Here is a 24,908-nt window from a genome sequence, read left to right as displayed (position 1 = left end):
TCATAATCAGAAAAAAATATGAAATCGATTGCTTTTAGTTTAAAAATGATATTAAATTGTAAAAATGTTAAGCTCTAAAATCTAAAAATTAGTATTTTAATAGGGATATATAAAATCAACCGAAATGTAATGTTTATGGATAAGAAACGAAAGTTCAACTATTTTATTTTATTTTGTCTGTCATAATACTTTATCAATTTTTCAAGTTTTATCTATTATTTCGTTTTAATTAAAAAAGAACGCCATTTAGATCTTGATGGACACTGGAATTGGGGTGGTATAGTCACTGATTCCATTTGCCTGTGCGAAATTCAGCAATATTAAAAGATTCAATAACTACAAAAATTTATCAATACTTTTTATTATTATTTATGTCATAAGATTTACTTGCTAGATTATTCATTATTATAGAAATACTAAAAATTCGAATAAAAAACTGTTGTGGCCACAACGCCTTGTAGTAATGACGATATTATCCCACTTATGGGGTGTAATGGCCAAAAATGACATTTTCAACATTGTCATAAAAATTACAAAATTAATGAAGTTATTTACAAAGCACAAGTTGGGATGAGATAGATTAAGGATTGTAGATTGTTTATAAGTCGTTTGTGTTTCCATTTTTGATTACTAGATTACTTAAAAAAATAAATAATTTTGACAGTGTTTCTTTCCCTTTATACATATACGTTTCGTAGATCTGGTTTACGATTGCTTCAACATTAATCTGTCGACGGTTAAAATAAGAAATGTAAAATTTTGATGGTTCTGACTGTTCTATAATATTATCAATTAAAGTTTCGGTATTTATATACGTTGTGGGTCACCAATGAGCCAGGCGATATGAAAGGTAAATATACGCTGAAGATAACGACGCATCGTATCGTTTGAAAATCTGAAATTTCTTGAGTAATTCGATTTTGATTGAATAATTTACGAAGATAGGTTCGAAACAGATGGGATCCAGTAACGAGAAAATAATTGCAGTTTGTCAGAGTTTTGTGGAAGTCTGTTGAATTGTTTGATTTGCTTGAATGATGGATTAACAGCTGCAGGAAACAGGTTCGCTTTCGTTTCTTGAAAGTACACAAAGAAAAACGTGTGAAAGTACAAAAGGTGTATTGAAATTCTTTAAACAAAGATAGATTTAATGTAAGCTGGATTTTCTAAAAATTGCATCTTGTAGGAAAAACAATTTTATAAATTGTTGCAAAATTTAAAATAAATAACAGATATTGTAGTACATAATATAATATAATACAAAATATTGTTTAAACATAGCACTTTTGTCACTATGTCAAAAAGTTGTTTACAAATATAATGTGTATTTTATTTAAAAATTTTGTTACAATTATTTTCTTTTTATTTGTTTAAACTTTGTGTGCTTAAATAGAAGTGATAAAAATAATTTTACAATCATAATAATGATAATTATTACATCTTATTATTATTCTATTATATTGTATATTATTATAAACTTAATAATTACTGTTATAATAGCAGTTCTGTGACTAAATAACTAATTTGTATTTTTTGTATTGAATGAATGTACTTAAAAAATAATTGACAATTCAATTAATAAATAAAGAGTACCTTTGACTATTTAATTGGTTTCAATCAATGATGTTTCCACAAAATGGTATTCAATTTTTAAGGTAAAAGTATCACAAAGGTTGCGACAGAAAAGTGAAGGATCTTTTTTATTGAAATACCGTATGAAGAGAGTCGTCAAATTAGCATAATTGGATCTGTCGCAATTCTTCCTTGAATAGCGCGTCAGGAAAACGTGAAAAACGAGGCAATATCAGAGTAGCAATTTTCTTTGATGAACTCGACATTGATGAACCCCTTTGGTTAAGTATCATCAATAAAGGAAGAAGTAAAAAATTCATGTTTTTAAAGAACCATGATTCTATTCAATTTATTTTCACTTCCGTTTTTTAAAAAATATTTCATTTACATGATTACTTAAAATTAAATTAAATATTAATTAAATATTAAATTAAGAATTATAAATATTTATTAACAATAATTATTATATTTGAATTGAAGTTTCAATGTTGGAATTTTAACATTAATTTATTTAACATTTACATTTGAAAGGTGGAATTTAATATTTAATTAATAGAAGAATTTTAATTAGGTTTTAAAACGTAAAACAGAAGTATATGATGCTTAAAATAATTACCTGATCAAATTTAATAATAAATTATAAAAATAGTATATAATGTAACAATTAAGCTATAATTTGTATTATTACAATATTTAATTATAATTATTACTATTATATCATGCTACAATTGCAACTATTACTAAAGAAAATATCGAATTACTTATTTAATAGAAATTGGTATTTATTTTACCTTTTTATTAATATGAAAAGTGATTAAGAATTTCAGTGACCTTCTAATTTTAAAGAAGTGAGACTTGTACGAATCCTTAGATCAGACACTGCTGAAAACTTAGAATAGCAAATCTTATTATATAAAGTTAATCTGAAAGTAAATTGGATTAATTAAATCAACAGCATTTCGTACGTAATATACTGCATTATTATAATATAAATGGTTATAAGCATATTTTGTTATGATATTTTAATTGAATTAATATTAGTTTCACAATTATCTTTACTTACATATTGCTGTACCTATATTGAAATGTTAGGCATAATTAGGATTAGGTTAAAACATTTTGAAAATTATTAAATACTTAAATTTAAACTAATTAAATAAATGTATTGTTAATTATTAGAAACTTCAAACGTTAAGTTATAATCTAATATTTATTTTATCCAATAGATAATTAATTATGAAAGATATTGCACCCGGTATTTTTAATTATTATCGTCGAGAATAATAAATTTTTACACTTGAAGTACTGATAAGTTAATACTTCTCAGTAATGATAAAGACTTGATAAATAACAAAATTTAAATGGAAATAATGTTTTTCAAGAAATTAAAATGTCAATATTTAATTTCTGAAACAGGCGACACGTTTCAGGAGAGAAAAATGCAATATTTAAAGAATAATACAGTAACGTATTCATGAGTATATAATAATAAATCATCATGTTTAAAATTATGTTTCATATTCTTGTTATTATTCATTAGTTAGCTTTGTAGGTAAAATCTAATTTAATTAGCGATAATAGAAAAAAATTAGTTAAAATTTGTGTAAAGTGAATGTTATAAAATCTTATACAAATGAACTTTTTGTTTAAAGTATCTGTCGCAATTGTAAACCTGTGTTTTTAATTATTTGAATATTGTCCAAAATGGGGCAAAAAGTTTTTAAACATTTCATATGTAAATTTATTTACAAATATTTGCGTGACCTTGGAAATTGTGTTGATATGAAACGTCGCTGTGCTACTTATGTATTTTAATGAAATATTGTGAATTACTAGGTAAGGGTTACGATAACTTCCCTTCTAAAGATAAAGAAACAAAAATGTAGACAGAACCTTCACCATTCTCATATTTTATGGCTTCAAAATTTAGAAATTTCAGAATTCCAACAATGCAGATTTCCAAAATCCCACTATTCAAAAATTTGAAAATTCTAAGTTTCTGAAATTCTAAAATTCTAAAATTCCAAAGTTCGAGAGTTCAAAAATTTCAAGATCTCGAAATTTTTACGGGACCAAGTTCACCAAGCAAAAGAATTCTAGTTACCTCAGAAATCAGCTTCTAAAGCAAATATTATGAGAAAATTCAAAACTCTAATTTATTAAGACTTGTTTAAATATTTCGAATATTTGCATGGATTGTAACTGTGTGCTTACGTAAAACTCAGCTCATGTCAAGTGAAATGAAGGAATATTATCAAATAATCGTGTTCATTTGTGGTGAATCGTGTCGGGTTGCATGCAACTGATTGGACACGGATTCGCGAGCGTGTAAATGACGTTAGAAAGTTGCGAAAGAAACAACTGGCTGACTCACCTGAGAAGTGCTTTTTCTCATCGTTGTGGAACGATTCTGTGGCGTGTAAGTGGGAAGGATGAAGAAAACCACAGGGTAAGTTTATCGAGTTGGTAAATGGAGATGTACCTACACCGGTGAATTTTCACAAATTCTATTAAAAAGTAATAAAAACTTATAATTAAATTATTTTTAATCTATGATGATTAATAGAGGCGATATTTCTATTATATAAAAATTTATACTGCAAGAACCAAATATCATTTGATGAATGCTAAAAAGTAAAACATACATAAATACAAATTTTAATATCCCTCTGATATTTATTATATGTAAGAAAATACTTGAAACTAAACACATATTAAACTCTTAAAAATAATTGAAACAAAAAATATAAATTGCATCATGCATGAATATTAAAACGTAAAATCATAATCTTTGAGACAAAGAACTAAAACGCAATAAACTTCAACTGAAACATAACGTCTTCTTTCGATTTCACTTAGGTTCGCCAACCCTCCATCACCAAAAGTCGCTAGCCGCCGATCTCACAAAGGAACATCGGGAACTGATACACTCCGATTTTGGTGAAACGTTGCATAAATATTTATTAGGCCTGTTTATGAAGATAACTGTAATTCGTTGGTGCCCGTTTTTCACTTTGAGGGAGATGTCAACCCTTTTATCCGAACCGCCCTTTCTATGTATGTGCTTATAAATCGTAAACAACAAAAGATATCAAAAAATAGTTGAAATAAAAGTTATACCGTTTCTTGAAATCTATAAAGCTGCGTGTAAGTTTTTTTTTTTAAATCATCCTTTTTGCAAAATTGAATTCCCCCTCCCCCTAAGTTTTAAAAAACTTTACTTTTTTTTCAATCAGTAAAAGCGCCTATTTATTATGAATTCAACGATGTATTAGTGTGTATAGTTGTTTTAATTATTCCGATGGAATTTTTGATTCAAGTTTTTTGATCTGTCTGTATTGACCGCTAACTCAACTTATACTTGCAACGTTGATAAGATCTTCGATAAGAACCATTTTTCCATTCGTTTTACATGTCATATTCATAATTGCAAGATTAATTTCATCATCATATGATGAAGTACATTTATTTTGTAGACTTTCTACAATATACAGAGTACTTCCGATGTAGTAGTACAATTGAAAAGACGGTTAATCTACATATAAAAATAAGCTGAAAATGTAGAGTAAGAGTTTTTGATACAGTAACACTCTCATTCATCCATACTGTGTTCGTTAAATCTGCTCCTATACATATTTCGCTTATTCTGACTTTAATTTTTATTATAATATAATATTACATGTATATAACAGCCAATATTATTCGACATAGCTTTCAAAAAAGTGTTTGAAACTTAAATATTTTTTACACCAAGCACAACGAAGTATAGCTAATTCTCCGCATATATCGCACCGATAAATTTTGTCAACCTGTTATCCACTTTTGTACCACGAATGCTTAAACAAATTTTGGAATCTAGGTGAAGACAAGAGATTGGAGTTTTATGATATTATTTCGTTGATGTAAAATAACGTCATTATTCAATAAAATGACCTGATCGGAAAAAGTTTTTACGAAATTTTTCCATATTCGAAAACCAAGAAGATCAAGAGGCTGTAGTCTTTTTCGGTATCGTCAGGAAAAGTACTGTATGCGTCTGCTAAGTTGAGACTCCTAAGGAATTGGGTCTGATTGGTCGGAGATAGATGGGCCAGACTTAGACACGCACACTCTACTGTTACTACTACTAGCACACTACTAGTAGCACACGCATTCTCGCTATTCGCTCTCTAGGTTACAACTACTAGTAGAAACTACTACTACTACTACTAGACGAGGGTTCGAGGTGAGGATTAGGCGGAGCGTTTCACACCTCGAGTCTCAACTTAGTACAGGGTGATCCTCTCGCTACGCTACCCAAAGGAAGTGCCGCCACAATAGAATGTAGAAGTCGACATCCCATTTCTGTCATCGCTTACTTGACCGAGGTGGCCCCTGCAGCGAAGACGGCTTTGTGCGTGAAAATGTGTTAAGAAAATATTCTGTTTTCCGCAGTGCTTAAATGGGACTTTTCTGCTCATTACACACATTTTCACTCACACAGCCGTCTTCGCTGCAGGGTCAAGTAAGCGATGACAGAAATGGGATGTCGACTTCTACATTCTATTGTGGCGGCACTTCCTTTGGGTAGCGTAGCGAGAGGATCACCCTGTAGATGCTTACAATACTTCTTTTCCTTCAGGAACAAGGTCTTGCAAAACATTTGAACAGTGTCTCCATGAATCTATGTAGTAGGAGAACGCTTCGGGATCCCACGTTTGTTAAAAATATTTCAGTAAACCAAGTTTTAAAGTGCTCTGAAGTTAATTTGCCAGATTTTAAAGCAGACACATGAACATTTGGAGCATTGAATAAACTTTCTTTTACTCTTGGTCCGAACTGTCCGCTTGATTCCTTTAAAACTATGTAAAGCGGTGAAAGCAATTTTCCATTTGCAGATACAGTAAATTGTATGGTATAACTATCAGTGGTTGATGATATGGACTGTACGATAGCTTCAATGGTTTTTGATCCCTTTGCAGCTAGCGTTCGACCAGAATGAAGTTTTAAATTAAAACTACTTTCGTCCGAATTAAATACATTTTCTACACCATAACTATGAATATTCGGTTTCACAACTTGAATAAAATTATCGATAACTGTATCTATTTCTTGAGAATTTTCACGTTCCCGGTAAGTTACAAATTTTGTTATTTTGCGCGAAACTATTCCATGCAGTTTTTTAAATTTAAATATCCACCACTTTCCTGCTTTAAATGTTGGCAAATCAATGTTTTCTTTTGCTTCTAGTGCCCATTTTCGAATATCAATATCATGGACTATGGATCCTCTTTCAAGAGCTTCACGAAACATCGAAAGAGTAAAATCCGAATTTTTGAACGTGTTTCGGGAATAACATGTTTACCTTTTTAGAAAATATCATACGCCTACAATAAATGGCTTGTTATTGCGATTTTATATAAACGCAAATATTTTGTAAAACGTATATAGGTTCTATCAACGTCGCAAGTACTATAAGTCGAGTTAGCGGTCAATACAAACAAATCAAACAACTTAAATCAAAAATTCCATCGGAATAATTAAAATAACTATACACTATAATACATCGTTGAATTTATAATAAATAGGCGCTTTTATTGATTTAAAAAAAAGTAAAGTTTTTCAAAACGTAGGGGGAGGGGAATTCAATTTTGCAAAAAGGATGATTTAAAAAAAAAACTTACACGTAGTTTTATGGACTTCAAGAAACGGTATAACTTTTATTTCAACTATTTTTTGATATTTTTTGTTGTTTACGATTTATAAGCACATATATAGAAAGGGCGGTTCGGATAAAAGGGTTGATATCTCTCTCAAAGTGAAAAACGGGCATCAACGAATTACAGTTATCTTCATAAACAGGTCTAATAAATATTTATGCAAATTTTCATAAAAATCGGAGTGTATCAGTCCCCGATGTTCCCGTGTTAGTCATCCAATATATTAAAAACCACATTTGCTACGCGACATCCCATCAAAAATTGATTTACATTTATATTGAGTTTCAAGAATTTGAAGCATTGAATTTTTCAGACTTTTAATTCTCTCCTCGTGCATCTATAGAACTTCAAAAGCAAAATGTACACTCTTTAAGAAATACCGGAAACAGCTCATCCGCCAGATTTCTTCTCCAAATCTTAACGTTTGCCAATAGAAAATCGATGAGAATAAAGTTTGGCCATTTTTAAGAATCCTGTGAACAAAGGATTTTAAAACATGGCATTTTTAAAAAATATCTGAGAATGAATACCTAAGAAATCATTTCCGACATAAAATCACTTACGAAAATCGTAAACATTTGAATTGTATTGTTTTAACTCTAGAACACAAATACTTACTATTATTCCAACACGAACATTCGTAAAAATAATTTCCTCAGATTTTGGTTTCTACAGAATAGTGTATTATAAATTTTATTTTTGTTTATAATTATACGTAACAAATATATCATCTGGAACAATAAGTGTACATTAGTGCTTTATAAGAAGTCAAAAAACTTTTTTTCATATCTTATTAATATCGTCATACAGGACACTCTCGTCAGATTGACGCGAATGGGGATATATGGTGAAAGTGTCGCATTAGAATGCTTGAAAATCCATATGAAGAACAAATCGCTCGCCCGGCAATACAGCGAAAGTCCATTGTAATATTAAGTCTAATTTTCTTCATTTTCGTTTACTGTCAACTTCTTATAAATAATTTTTGAAAATATTCCGATATTCATTAGAAAAAAATGTTTCTAATTTTTTAATAGGGGGTTAACTGTCTCCTCTAATCTCCCTAGTTGTACTATTATCCTAAGATACGTCATCATCACAGTAGTGAGTAATAAAATGTTTATTAATCGTAAAAGTAATGAGAATTGGAATTTTCGTATTAAATTCATTTAGAATTTTAAAAAACATCAAACTTTTACACTTAAAGTACTGAACTAAAAATGGTTGTTTTTATAGTTAACCGATTGTTTTTTACTTTACTTTGTCAATTTAATATTAAGGATTTTGTTGAGATTAAAGGGAAATGTGGTCCAAATAAAGTTAAGGGTATTAATTATTTATTTACCATTTTCGTTAAGAAATTCGTTTCGCGGTTGTGATTTCCGGTCATTAAGTTGGTATCTGCACTTGAATAGCTAACAATGAACGGATTCAAATTGTCTTTTTGCTGCCATTCACTTTCAGAAACTGTCTTTTGTTTTCCTATGTGTTATATAGGGAAACCTGTAGATTGAACTGCATATGCCATAACTGTGGAAATTGTGAAAGGACCGTTGGCCTTTTATCCCTTTCTACTACCATTGTGTCATTTATTTTCTATAAACCATTGATTGTAAACGTACTAAAAAGAGATATAAGAGATATTGTCGTTTTCGTTTCTTCAGTTGTTGCTCCATAATAATAAATTAACAATAAGAATTTCATGTATGTAGGAGAGGGGAGGAAAAAGGCTTGTCAGTGGAGCTGACAATAGACGATCCCTGCCCCAGACATCTATCCTACCGCAATTCGGAACTTCTATACAGGGTGATCCTCTCGCAGCCGGACACAAAGGAACTGGCGACAATGAACCCCTTGACCGCACCATGAACACACGCAGAGTCGTCTCAGCCCGGTAGGTCCCCGCTGGCATGTGACAATGCGGACCTCTTTATGGTGCGGTCAAGGGGTTCAGTGTCGCCAGTGTTCCTTTGTGTCCGGCTGCGAGAGGATCACCCTGTATATTCGAACTGCATGCCGGGCGACCGCTTGCGAGAACACTGTCACCGATCTCTCGCCGCCACCTTGCGATCCCCGGCCCGAACTAAAGGCGTCTGGGGAGACGAAACCCTCTCCCCCTCAACTAAACGCCTACATTTTAATAATTTAATGATTCAGAAAGTTTAAAAGGAGGGGATTGTTTTCTACAATAGTAATTGCATTTAAAAATAAAAATTGTAGTAAATTCCAAACTCTGGAAAGTAGGGCCCGGGACTATAATCCCCTTTAGACCTCCCTTGATCCGGCGCTGACATCAAACTTTAGTTGATAAAAATACTTTAAATTATCGACATTATAATATTAACTTACATAATTCAATTTGTTTAGAAATTTGGATTTTTTACGTCTGAGAGACATATTAAAGATTATGTCAGTTGAATGTCGCCAAAAATCTTTCTCGCAAACATTTTTTTCATGTAAAATGAAGCTATCTACAAAAATTTCAGCCGAATCGCATTTGACAGATTTTCGGAAATACAACTGTATTAACCACATTTTTATTTTACGCAATCGCAGTAGATTATGCAATGGAATACCACGGATATAAACAACTAATTGTTTTTTGAATTACATTGTATATTTCTTCGGTTTTTACCGGTTTTCTCCACTAGTAAACCCTCTATTTTCAACTAACGGCCATACGACTTAGGACTACTACCGGTTCTCGTCCGATCACCGAAGTCAAGCTAAGTTCGGCGCGGATAGTACTTGGATGGGTGACCGCTTGGGAACTCCGCGTGCTGTTAGTTCTTTTTTTTTCTCGAATAAAAAAAAAACTGACAGCCATATTCGATAAAACTCTCTTCTATTTAATTTTTTATCGACTTAAAAAGAAGGAGGTTACTCAATTCGATCAGTATTTTTGTTCTTTATGTTCGCCGATTACTCCGAGGCGGATGGACGAATCGGAACGAAACCTTTTGCATCTTGTAGAGTATGTTTCCCAAATAGTTTCGTTAAAAAAATATTTTGCATTTTCTCATTGCTAACGACTTTTATTGCAAAAAACGTAATGCTTCATTCATATTTTTCGGCGTTTACTCTGCAAGGAATGAACCGATCGCGATGAAACCTTTCACAATAATAAATTAAAAATTTTATATTGTACAGTAGGATCCCTGTCTGCAGGGATTGGTTCCAGACGTTCCGCAGATACCGAAATCAGTGGATAGTAGCAAATCCTATTATGTCCATATGTATAGTATGGAGCAAAAACAATTCCCTAGGAAAAATCGTGTTACAGGGGAAGTAGAAATTTTCAAAATGTTAATTTCCGCGATATTAATATTAAAAACAATTTAGAAATAAAATAAGATAACTGATAATTAATCAATTTTATAAAATTTAGTATATAATTAAGAAATATGTTTAATAACATAAATATTAATTCAAATTCTCTCGCGTAATCGTTTATACGTAAGTGGTGGGAGGCCATAGACATAGACGTACACATGTATGTAGAATCCTCTCCCCTACGTCGTCATTCTACCCGGGGCGTTCTATGGGGACGGACAGGAGCCCGGTGAAAAGGAAGTCTACGGGGAGAGCTGAAAATCTGGGAAACCGAATGTGTCTTTAGGGGAGATCGGAAACCCAGTGCTCGATACTGTACATGCCATACATACCTATGATAATATCTACATGTATTTCATTTATTATATGAAATGTGGATTTTCTCTAAAATAATATGTATTTAATATCAATATTGTACTAAATGCTTGTTTTCTAAACAGAATTATACAGACTTATTAGAGATAGATTACATAATTCAATGAAATTTCTTCTTACTACTATCAATCGTGGATAAGTGAAACTGCGGCTATTGAATTCGTGAATAAAAGGGTCCTACTGTAAATGGCATGTTTATATTCATAATATTTAGAATGTTTACGCTATTGAAGTAACTGAACAGCAAAATAATATACAGGGTGTTCCACCTAACTTCAACATTTTAAATGTCTAATTTATTTTTTATAATAGAAACAGAGCAGAGGAGAAGAATATGATTCGAGAGGGTAAAAATAATGATAAATAAAATGTTGTTCTTATTTTCCTCTATTATCTACGTAAAGTATTTATTTGAAAATGTGTTTTTCATTTTCGACTGTCATAATACCAGGCACTTTATATAAAAAGTGAAAACCAGCAGATATTAATTTTAATATAAGTGCATAATTTTTAAATCTATTAGTTCTATAATAATAACTAGAGTTTATAATTACTTTTGTACATTTTATTTACGATTAGTACTAAATTCCTCTGCTTTAGATATTACTTCAATGAAATGTTGTACACATTTCTCATATTTTTAATTATGATATGAAAATGTTAAAAATATTAGGTGTTCCATTTTCTGTGTTTCATTTTTAAATATTTATCATCAAATATTGTGTTATTACTACTGTTGTAGACTTCATTGATTATGTTCGCAAATGCCAGGTTCAAGTAATACCAGCTGCAAAATGAATGCAATTCATATACAAAATGAATGTTTCTTTAACAGAATGCGTACATACAGTTTGATATCATTATCATCGAAGTGTTTTAGTTGATCTTCATTTATCGTTATCACGTACAGCTCTTTGTATTATCGATGAATAATCAAATGTTATTTGTTTCATATGTTCTCACGATAAGTGCTGTCTGATATAATTATTGAACCGTAAATGATAGGGCAAAAGTGTAAAAAGAAATTTATTGTTTTTTATGTAGAATACCATTGTGAACAAATTTTTGCCTTCAACTTTCTAAAGGTTGCACTATGGTCATCCCGTGTCTTTTAGATGAAATGCTTCATTTTTGTGTTCATATTATGAAAATTCAGAGAAAACGAATTCAGTGTATGTCTTTGAAAGAATTTTGAGGCTCAAATGGTTCTTAACATTTTAACGAACACAGATTTTATAAAATTGATAACTTTTGCAATTTAAAAAATACAATTTGCATCTAATGGACTAAAAATAAGGTGAAGAATAATAATGTAAACAATTGAGTACTGAAGTTACAAATATGTGACAGCAGCCTTTAAAGTGTTAACCCTTGAACAGAGGAGCCAAGAAATTACAAAACATATACTTACAAGTATATTAATCTAAAGTTAAATGTAACATTTTTAAACGAAGAGCTTCATATATTGGAAGAATAATTGTTAAAGGAATAGTGTTAAAATTAGAAAATGAAAATAATATAAAATACCGAATTAAATTCAAATTAAGGCTCTCTCCATGGTCAGCCATTCAAAAGTTAAACATTGAAATAACAACAATGGTTAAGAATTAGAGGTGCACATATGCAACTTAAAAATTCATTGTAACTTGAAAAGGTACAAATTTTTGCAAAATGACATTCTACATAGAAAATGACGATAATATTCTATTTACATTTTTATTCTATCTACCGTTCAGTAGTTATATCAAATGACCCTTATCGTGGGGCACTTTGCATATTTTATTACTACTGTTATACTCTATTATTGTTATGCCATTTATATTTTATTATCTGAATCTTGTGTGTGTTAATTTAATAATAAAAGATTTATTTTATTTTGTGTAAAAAAGAATTTTTATTTTTTCAACCAACATTTTCTATGTTCATATATTCTTATTATATTGTAATATTTGCAAACCAGCGTTTATGATAACAGTGACAAATAGAGGAAAATAATATTTGATAAGGTAAACTTGATTCTGACAATGAGTCATGTAAACGTTGCAATGTTAAGTCGCTTGTAGAGTCTAAAAATGATTCGATAAAAAGTTTTAATAGATATTGGAATTCTTATCAAACAAATTGATTATGTCGGAAAAAATTTCTTAGCTTAGTAATTAATTTTTGTTACTGATTCGTAATCCGTTGTAACTAATCATCTTATCAACTGCACACAATAGGTATAGACACTGATGTATATAATCAGCGGCGAATTAAGGGAAGGTCTAAGGCGGGCTATAGCCCCGAGTCTCCCCTTGCAGGAAGTGTTGTTATAAGCCTTCCATTTACTATGTTAAAAAATATTGAATAGAACTTCTTTTATGCTGCCCTTTTTTTCACGATTAAATGTTGTATGTAGGCGTTTAAGTGGAGGGGGAGAGGAGGGTTTCATCTCCCCGGACGTCTTTAGTTCGGGCCGGGGACCGCTTGGTGGTGGCGAGAGATCGGTGACAGTGTTCTCGCAAGCGGTCGCCTGGCATGCGGTTCGAATATATGTAGAAGTTCCGAATTGTGGTATGATAGGTGTCTGGGGCAGGGATCGTCTGTTGTTAGCCCCACTGACAAATCTGACAAATGATCCCGAGACGGAAACGCCTTTTTCTCCCTTCTCCTACATATAAAATTTTATTTACAATAAATTTCAGTTTTTGAACTAACGATAAGTTTATTAACCAAAGGGGCTCTAGTAGAAGCTTTGATAGTCCCCCGAGGCTCCAGAAATCTTCATTCTTTCCTGTATGCAACTAAAGTTTGTCAGTTGATTGGGCCAGATCTCTCCTAGGTTTACTAAAAACACTAAATGTTCAGTATCACCTAATTCTAATATTGTTATATTAGAAGTATAAATTAATTTAGTACCTTTTCTTTTTTAATTGAAGATTTACTGTTCAAACGTTATTGCATCTTCGAATATTCAAATAATCGTCATTGTTATTAATAACCTTGTGTCGTTTATCAGTAGTACAGTAGATTCTTGTTACAGTAAAACCTGGATAAATGCAACCAAGATTGGGACCGAGTGGTTGCATTTATCCAAGCGAGGTGTCGATTCTGGGCATTTAATGTTGCATTTATCCAAGCGAGGTGTCGATTCTGCGTCCGTACACATGTTTTGTATTCAGCCGACATGCCGATTCTGTGTCCGTACACATGTTTTGTATTCAGCCGACATGCCGATTCTGTGTCCGTCCACATCTTTTGTATTCAGCCGACATCATTTATATTCAGTCGTGGTGTCAATTCTATGTTGTTTATTCTATTACTATTGTTTATAAATATAATTCAAACTATATCGTGTTTGGTGTCATTTTAATAAGAAAAATCTCACAAATGCATTAGTAAAAGTTTCATTAAGAAAAAGTTAAAAATAAAAAAGTTTTATCGTTCAATTAGTATTAGTCACACCGATATTACGGTCGGATCATATTACACGGTTTCCTCGTCGAGCGGCTCGGTTCGCCTAGGGGGATCTCCCCAAGTGGAGGGGATAGCGATGTTGCATTTATCCAAGCATTCTTTCGTTGCATTTATCCAGGTTTTACTGTATACAGGGTGTCCCACGCAACTGGAACAGGCTGTACCTCCTAAACGGTTGGGAATAGAAGAAGATGTTATAAGTAATAGTTAAATGGTATCGGATGGTGCATAATATGCAACTAATTTTATGCACTTTTGTGCATCGGTGCATCAGAAAAATGCAACTGCACTTTTTTTTTAAATGGAAACCTATGTTTTTGACTGCACCAGTCGATGCAGTTTTTTGTGCTCTACATAAAAGTACTAACATACTTATGCCCTAAACTTATTCGTTAGGAAGTTTTCGAAGCTAAAGCTTCTCTGAATTTATTTCGGGCTCTCGGCAAGTGTTCCGGATTATTTACGTTATGTTCCATTACAATGTTTGTAAACATGAAGCGGCTGCTAATACTAGTCACTGTAAGATTAAGAATTCCATGAGTAACAATTCACTACCCGTGTGCGATCGTTTGCCGACCCGATTTTATATCGATTTTAGCTTCGATAACTTCCTAACGAATAAGTTTAGGGCATAAGTATGTAAGTACTTTTATGTAGAGCACCAGAAACTGCATCGACTAGTGCAGTCAAAAACATAGGTTTCCATTTAAAAAAAAGTGCAGTTGCATTTTTCTGATGCACCGATGCACAAAAGTGCATAAAATTAGTTGCATATTATGCACCGTCCGATACCATTTAACTATTACTTATAACATCTTCTTCTATTCCCAATCGTTTAGGAGGTACAGCCTGTTCCAGTTGCGTGGGACACCCTGTATAGGGTCTACTATTTATCTCGGAACCCGTTCTATTTCTATTCTATTTTCTGGTTTTCCTGGGCACATGCGCCCAAGATGGCGCTTCAAGGGGATACGCCCCCTATATTGCCCCTCGGAACCCGTGCGCACGTGAACTCATGAATGTGGCAACAGCGCTAAATTTCGATAGATGCGCCCTCTGCAAACCATTGCTGAAAGTATAATGTCATGTAGAGAACTGTGAGGAGCGATGTGAAAATCCCTAGGGTTAAGTTGGTAATCGACCGAATTTTGGTCCGAGATTCGATTCGGGATATAAGTATGCACGACGAGCAGTGGAACTTCGAGTCGATTCGGCTCGGCTCGGCTTGGCAAGGCAAGCAACGTGCATCTGTCAAGTTTTAGCGCTGGTGCGACATTCACGGGCTCCGAGATAAATGGTAGACCCTGTATTGTCGCGGAAAGAGCAGACAATTTTCCTCATTGCCAAACTTTCAGTTGAAGAAGAAAAGGGAGATAAAATTGTATCATTTTCGTAGGCTACGATGGTAGAAGAGTAGCACTAGCATGCTTGAAAATCTGTGAAAATCAGGCGTTCATGTAGCAATATAACGAGAGTCCACAACATCAAATGCTACATCTAATACGTTTTATTTTTAAACGAAATACAAAGAACTTTATTTATGTTTTACATTTATTTACGAATATTTGTTAGTTCTGTCATATTTTAATGTTAATTTCATTTAGAAAAAAAGCAACATTTTTCTATTTTCGATAAACTTTTAAAATTGGAAGTTCATGTTACTTAATAAAATAACGTAAAAATTTTCATTAAAATCAATATAAATTCAAAGTAATACATCTTTCTTCTCACGTAAACCGTCGCTCATGAATATTTATAATTTCAACTATGGAGTATTTTCATGTTAATTCCTTTCATGCGTGGATGCTGCAGGTCTCCGTTTACCAGACGAAATCTTACGGTATTCGAACGCGTATGTGTAGTACCTGTGCACGTACAAAGAAACTTTTTATACAGTTACATATAAAGAGTACCGTTTTAATCTCTGCTGATAAATATCTTCGGTTGAAAGCTACGAATTCGAGATTTTGACATATACTTAATAAATTGGACGTACAATATTTATTTTCTTACTTCCTTCTTTAAAAATTATTATTTCTATACAATTAGTTTGTAGAACGTAGAATAAAACATACTTATTAAAAACTAGTATGTATTGTTTCGAATAATGAACACCGGTTCTATTGAAATGCTACTTTACAACATGTATGCGAATACCTTTTCGTGAATTTATCAGGAACGTTTATGTAAGTTCTGAATATTCAGAATCTCTGTTATCTTTGTCATTCGTTGTGAGCATTGAACGTTTGTTTGTATTGAAGGAATGATTCATGTGATTATAAATTCTAACTTCATAAAGAAAAGAAAAACGAAATCGATTTGTTTTAAACCATTATCTGTTTCTTAAGCGTACTGAAATTAAAAAGTGAAGTCAATCATCAAAATATTTAAGATTTTGTAAAGAAGAAAAAAGAAATTAAGTGATAGTAGTAAGTATTCTTTCAATTGTTTTCGTGAGATAATTGTTGAAGAATTATTATTATTATTATGGACGAATTATCAAAACAACTTTTGTTTTCTAAAAATCCAATTTTCAGCTTGCAGTTATTAATAAATGTAAATTAAGTAAAATGTCAAGAGTGTTGTTTTCTTTAATTGAGGAAGGTTTACTGCTTAAATTTTACACTAATTGGTTTTTAATCCTTGAACAGCGGAGCCTGAGTTAATCGTGATTCAAACTTATAAAACATATGCAAGGATATTAATCTACAGTTAAATGTATAATTTTTAACGAAAAAGATCCATATATTGCAAGAATAATTTTTAAAGGAACAGTGCAAAATTTAGTAAATGAAAATACAAAAATTATGGCTCTCACCATGGTCCACCGTCCGAAGGTTAATTTGTAACATTTCTAACACAATCTGCCATTGTTATAATTACCAAACCTGTTGAAATGTATATTAACTTTTGTCCAGATAACGAATAATTGTATACAGTTTATGTTTTATCTTTTATTTATTTACTTTTTTATTTCATTTTCATTTTAAATGTAAATGTATCGAACGCTTGTAATTCTAATACCTATTGTATTATTATAAATTCCTTATTATAAAGTCCTTGTGTATATTATTATAAAATCTTTTATCGTGAAAAAAATTTTAATTGCATTCGAAATAATTCACTTGAATGAAAATGCACTTTTTAATTAATAATTGTTGAAGAGAGTAATGAGTTATAAAACGAGATTAAATGAAAGGCATTTGATTAAAATACAATACCTGTTCTTAACTTACAACATTGTTAAATTGAAGTTGAAGTTATAAATTTTCAAAATAATATTCATTAATCAAAATAACAATTTTCAACGTTAATATATTGTATTATCTACACTTTCTTGCTTAATAAATTATGTGCTTCAAAAATTTATAAATTGAGGTATGTTTCTCATGACACATGCTCATTTTTATACCATGTTAAATACTATTTTACCAAATTAATAAGTACAAATTGCAGTAGACCCGCGTTATATTGCCGTACACTCTGGAGACGACGATTAGGTCCGGATCACCATTTACTGATTATGACCTAGTCTTAGCTTGGTAATTACAACATCTAATATTAATTTTCCAATTCAACTCCCATTATGAAACACTATTGAATATTAACTTTGACTCTTCCTATATTGCTATTTCTATGAGCTCCGTTTCTACATGCGTGGCAATATAAAGAGAGTCGACCGTAATTTGTTTTATAATAAATATAATTTTGGCAGAAGTACATTTCAAAAATCTCCTTAATTTAAATCTGTAACTTCAACTCTAAATCGTGAACAATTCCCAGACAATTTTCATTTACTACCACTGTCAACGACCATTGCCACATGTCATTATCATTTTAATAAGGGGCAGGAGCAAAAAGACATTCCTGTCGACTGTTTCCAACGTCAGTCTCTCCCATGGTGTAATTCAAGTTCTCGGGGCGTCGTAACAGATTAGAAAAATTATTGTCTGACATATACGCGGTCTTTTCTCTCCCTTCTCTTTCCTTTTCATTCTTTTTTTTCCTTGTCAGTGCTCCGACCTGGTGCGTGTTTCCGTCGTATTTTCTCCGACATACCTTTGCGTACACACGCTCCCACGTCACGCGTGACACTCTCAATGACCCACGCAATACATGGTCTGCGCTATAATAATTTTTCATTTCTGATCTCATAAGTCATTCAGTTACCCGCCCAGTTGAATCGTAACGATAATAATCGGCGGCTTGGATCGCATGCAAACGAAACCGTTAACCCTCCTGTCAGGGAGAAAATTGAAACATACTCTATTTTATTGTTCTTTTTTCCTTTTACATGTTTTAAAATTTCCATTGCATTTTTATTATTCTGAAATGTAAACGCTCTGCATTGGATTACTATAATCGTCCATAGTAGCAAAGAGGTTAAACAAAACACATGTTGATATAGGGTGTTTTATGGAATTGGGCCAAATTATAGCTTTAAAATGGAATAAGATAGAAAAAATTTAATTAAAGAAAATTAAAGATACATTTCATTAAAATTAAAGATGATTTCAAAGTCAATTTTCTTTTTTTAAATAAGAATTATGTGTTTTATTTAAACGTCAATGCATTTTGTTACTTTCTATAAAAGGTATTATGACAGTTGGGCTAAAAATAGATTCGTTTAAAAGATATTTTAAGGAGAGTATACGAGGAGAGCCTGGGGTGAACCTAGGGATAGTCTAAACCAGGGATCATCAAAGTGGTCGATATCGACCCCTGGAGGTCGATATAATATAATTAGGGGTCGATAAATACCAATACTATTCAATCGCAAATTTATTGACAGCAACACAGTATATACGATTTTCGTTTGGAATACCATTTATAATTACAATATAGTAAATAAAGTTTAGCTAACGCGACGTCATTTTGATGCGCATTACGCATAAGTTTACGTAATTTTTTTTCTTTTTTAACATTTTTTTATAGAGGGGGGCGGTAAGAGAATTAGCAAATTTTTAGGGGTTAATGATCAAAAAAGTTCCTCTAGTAGACTCTAGTTCCTAGAGATATCATTAGGAACAGTCTAGAAAAAGTCTAAGGAGAATCTAGGTAGAGCCTAGAGATAGTCTAGGGTCAGCCTAGGAAGAGTCTAGGTAGAGGATAGGCAGAACGTAGAGAGCCTAAATCTAGTCCTAAAATATCTTTCAAACCAATCAATTTTCGACTCGTGTACTCAATACTTTTTTGTAGGGAATAATAAGATGTATTTATTGACGTCAAAAGAGCTACACAGTTCCAATAAAAATTCTTTAAATTTGACTAAAATAACTATTTTGTTTTTAAATTTGAAATATTTCATGAATTGTTAATCTTTTTAAATTTTATCTTACACAGAATATTCCAAAAAATAAATTGTCTTTAGTTCCATTTTAAACAGTAGAGATGATCTTGAAATGTTTAAATTGCCTTCACTTTCAAAGCTCACATATACGTACATCACAAAATGATCCATTTGATGCCATTTAATTTTTCTTGATAACATTTTCCGCTATTAGATGTACAAATTAATTTGGTAAGATTTATTTTTAAAAAATCATGGTACCTTCAATTATTAAAATAATCGTTACCATTATTGGTACTCCAGCGCCATTTATTAATAGCATTTGAAATCCATAAGAAGGATTAAAAAATATTCATTTCCAAAATAATATTGAAGTAAATTAAATAATTAATTTACCTAATATTTCATGTCCATATACCTAGGACAACCTTATAAACCTTTGTCCTGTTATTATGAACACAGCTGTTCTTAGCAGTTGCAAATTCCGAGACGAAAGTCGAAATTAAAAATATTTAATTAGAAGCAGAAAACCTTGAAATCTATTGTAACGAAACTGCACCATAACACATGTATTTTATTGTTGAAATTTGCAATTTATTTAAAATTTAATTATTTCATATAATATTTTGAAAGTAATGAATCGCGAAGCACAGGACAGGAGCCCGTTTTGCCCGGTACTAAGGACGGCCCTGATTATGAAACATTTTGTATGTTCATTCTTTTCTCAGTTTTCAAGCATACCTCAACCATCTCCTCAGACAAACAGCTAACACGTGAACAATTCAAACGGCACTTACGCAATTCAACTGATGTCATGAAAAGTCGTAAACCCCGAGTAACAATGAGTCGGAGTACGCTCGAGAATAAGACGAAAGGATCATTGACTCGTTTCACCTTTTGCCCTGTCATTTGAATAGATAGCAGCATCTTTGCGGACAAAGAGCAGCGAGTAGCTGAGACTTGTGTAACAACATTAAATGTCAGGTCAAGAGACTGGCTGTATCGGTCGGATTACGGTTTCAGTCTTTCTACGTACACTTTATTCCGCCTGAAACACTATGGCGCACCTAGATCCTTGCCATTCCCTGTCCGTGTATAAAGGAATCATATAGTGTGTCTAATTGAATTGAATTCTGCAGTCATAAGCTAGTACCAGGCACTTTATGCACCGTTGAATAGGTAAACTTTTCAAGTTCAGTGTGACATATTGTATATTGTCCAGGATGTTTCATAAGGTGTAGTAAAACAGTGAAACATGAAATGGAAGTGTATTCACTATTTTTGATGGGAAAAAGGTTGAATATTGCGTTAAGTACTTACATGCTTATTCTAATTAAGAGTACAGTATCGAGCAAAGTAGGCTTCCCTAGGGAAAATGATATAGGAGAAACAGAAATTCTTACAATCTTAATTTTGACGATATTAATATTAAAAGTGATTTAGGAACAAAATAATATAATTTTGGTAAATGTCTACAATTAGGGCCCCAACGAGGAATCAATTGAAAAGAGGTAAATTCTATGTACTGTTGCTCCCCGAATCCAAAACTGTTGATAAAATTTGGGGGTTGCTTGTATTTACTAAGATATTGTGGTAAATATTGACATAAAATCATTACTTTCACAAGTTAATGACTTTGTGGGGTAGACAATACTTTTAAAGTGCGTCACTAACCTATACAGGTTAGGTTAGGTTATCAGAAAAAATATAACTTATCCCATGGTAAAAACTTGATCCGTCAGCAATAGTCTTCTTGCTCAGTTCATAGAATGCACAGCGCGGAGGACGCATCATGAGAAAATATCCAATAAAACGGGCAATCGTCCCGATATCAAGATTAGAATTGGCTAGACACGTACCAGTTTTAACACTTCGTTTAAATTCACACTTTGAAGTTATTCTTTTCAAGGAGGCTATTGTTGACTGATCAAGTTTTTGCCGTGAGGTAAGTTATATTTTTTCTGATATCCTAACGTAACCTAAGTACCTTAAAAAATACAAGCGACCCCTAAATTTTATCAACAGTTTGGTAAATACATAGAATTTACCTCTTTTTAATTGATTTCTCATTGGGGCCCTAATTGTAGACGTTTACCATAATTTTGAATTATTAAGGGTTTGAATTATTAGTCATCATTTTACGAAGAATTAATATTTTTAAAATCGTCTGTGCCAGCAATGAGACTTTTTTATGTATTATAAAATAAAATTGTTGTTGCGCTTTTGATATGAATGTTGAACATTGAATATTGTGTGCACTTGGTCTAGAAAAAAATTTTTTATTCTGATGATTTACCTTATATCTAAAAGTTTATTTATAAAATTCTGAACATAGTACATCTTATATCTTTGTTTTGATATACCTATTATTTTGTATTAAATGTCTAATAGCAACATGTTTAGATGCGAGAAACATAATTATTTCTGTCTGAATTCAAGCGTTCTAACTGTGTTCTTGTACCAACTATGTAACTAATTTCCTAATTGGAGTACGACTAACTGTGCTAAGGTAACTTCTGACTGACTCTGTTGAATACTGTACTTTAATTAACTTTGAAAAAATTAACGGAATTCGATCGTTTTGAGCAAATATTATTGCAAACAGCTCTAGGCACTTTAAAAATGACATAATTTAAAATATTGGTTTAAATAACATACTCATTTATTTTGTAATTGTTTCGTCTTTGAAGTGTGATTGTGTCATTTTATTTGGAGAAGAATGATAATTTTGAAAATAATCATTTTATAATAAAATGTAAGTAACTTTATTTATTATAACTTAATACCAATAGGCACCGTTCAACACACTAAAGTTTAGTGACGCCGTTTAGTGACGGCGGACCATGGAGAGAGCCCCAATTTTAATTTACTTTTGTATTTCATATTATTTTCATTTTCTAAATCTTACACTGTTCCTTTATAAAAATTATTCTTCTAATATATCAAACTTTTTCGTTTAAAAATTATATATTTAACTTTAGGTTAATATACTTGTATACGTTTTGTAAATTTGGGTCACGATTAATCTAGACTCCTACATGGATTCCTGATTGTGCAAAACATTATTCGTTATTCTGGTATAATTTCGTTTTATGCCTAATTATTTTTTTCACAATTACTTATCAAAATATTTATCTAATATTTTCTCTATGCAATTTTATGATTCCGTGTAGATCTTATTATATAATATTTCGATCATGCAATGTATTAAAAGTAAATCTCAAGATTTCAAATAATCTCTCCACTAGATTCACAAAAGTTCGCGATTTACCGATATTTCTAGTGAAAAGAGTCTCAAAGGGATTGAAACTTGGCATAGAGATTGTAACTACTTGGTGTACCTTTACTCTCGCATTGGCCCAGAATAATACACAACAAACATTTACAAACGGCGCACCCAGCTCTGACATTTTCTGTTGAATAGTCGCTATGTAATCCCTCGCTTATATCCTTATTGCTTCTCAGGATCTCTTAGGGATTTCATTGCTTAACGTTTTCATGCTTCAAATGTTATCTGTACCTATAATTTTATGTGCAGAGAAATTCAACTACAACTTTAATATATAGATTGATGCTGATACCTATTATTATGATCTTTTATATTTATAGTGAATTGTCACTTTTAAAAGTAATACTGAATATTGATATGAGTTAATAGAAAATTTATTTTTTTTTAGTATATTTTCAAAATATGTGTCTGTTCGGAGTCATTAATTTTTTAAATATTAATGTTTATAATAAATGTTAAAATATTTTTAAAGCACGACATTTTATTTCTTATATGAGTGATCAAGTTTCGGTTATCATGAGAGAAAGTGGAGAGAAAATTGATAGTGTAAAGGTTGTTTTTTTCTTTTTTTAAGACATTGTTTAATTTATATCCACAAATGATTATTTTTCTTGTGTTTCTATTTGAAAAGTGGCGCGAGAATATGATAGCAATAAAAATTACTTCAGTAATTGGAGTTACTATAACTTTTTGAAGATACATCTTTAATTAAGAAAAAAAAGGCGCTGAATTAATTTGCATACCTAATAAATCTGTAGTTTGGTACAAAGAGTGCCAATGTCATGTTTAATATCAAATTTTGTAATAAACTAAGCTTATGTTTTTTATAAAAACACAAATAATTCCCTCTTTTTGTATTAGAAACAAAATTGGAAAAGCAGAAACTTTTGTGTCAGAAATTATTTCAACATGAATTTTTTTATATACCTTTAAGTGCTATCTTATTTTTATAAATATTAACATTGGTACAGAAATACATGCAGTAATGTTGAAAGGATTAAAAAGTTCAGATATTAATGTGCTTATGTGTGACTTTGGGTCTGTACCTATATCTTTGTTAATAATAAAGGGAATGTGGGGAAACTTGTTTTTATTGACATACAATGGCATACAAAACGAATATTACAACATTTTTAAGGAAAGTTTGGTGCAGAATGTCATTAAGGCGAGCATTTGAAGAATTTTTAAATCTTATTAGGATAATAAATCGGCAATTATATACGAATGTGTACGAATACAATTATGTAGAAGAATATCTTCTTTATTGTTTTTCGTTTTATGAAATAAATTGAATCATAAAATAAGGGTAAATACGAAAGAAGGGTTTAAAAGAAAATTAGAAAACGAATGGGAGTAATAAAGTCCAGAACATTTTTACATAATTATTTTCAGATAAACAATTAAAATATGCGATCTAATGAAAAATGTAGATGTTATATGATGTCCAATAATATTTTTATAACGTTATAATAGAATATGTTGGCATTTAAGTTTCAAGGTTGCATAATTATTTCAATTTATTTACATCATTCTTTCTGTAATTAACAAAGATATGCATCACCAAAGCCATACGTACGTTAAGAATATTTTTATGACTAGATTTCAATTTTATAATTATTCTTTCCACTTTTCTGTTTTTGTTACTAAATTAATTAAAGCCATAAATTCCAAAACAGCCTAAGTTTACTTTTTAACACTTAGTATAAATAATTGCCATAATTGTTTTTAGCTTACTCATAATCTAATGTTTCACATTTCTTTTGATAAAAACTCATCGGAACTTTGCACTTTAATCATCCCAGTTTTTATATTCCTTTGTTAAACAGTCTCTTTGTTCTTACACATGTCCATATCTGACGAATGAGAAACGGTACCGTTTGCTCGATAATCATTG

General features: G+C 31.3%; 1 protein-coding gene, 1 non-coding gene and 1 pseudogene across 5 annotated transcripts in view; 2 read left to right on the top strand and 1 right to left on the bottom strand.

The window, feature by feature from the left end:
* The window catches only part of LOC117603367 (uncharacterized), a 183,083-nt gene that overhangs the window by 10,634 nt on the left and 147,541 nt on the right, over positions 1 to 24,908 (top strand). The window lies entirely within an intron of this gene.
* LOC143305276 (uncharacterized) lies at positions 6,108 to 6,864 on the bottom strand (annotated as a pseudogene).
* Positions 9,940 to 10,060, top strand: LOC117603611 (5S ribosomal RNA). Its single transcript, XR_004581256.2, has one exon. It is a non-coding gene; the product is annotated as a 5S ribosomal RNA (ribosomal RNA).

Source organism: Osmia lignaria, chromosome 4 (genome assembly GCF_051020975.1).
Source record: "Osmia lignaria lignaria isolate PbOS001 chromosome 4, iyOsmLign1, whole genome shotgun sequence".
Classification (NCBI taxonomy): Eukaryota; Metazoa; Arthropoda; class Insecta; order Hymenoptera; family Megachilidae; genus Osmia; species Osmia lignaria.
Note: the sequence above shows the minus strand (reverse complement) of the source record. Positions and strands in the feature narration are given on the sequence as shown.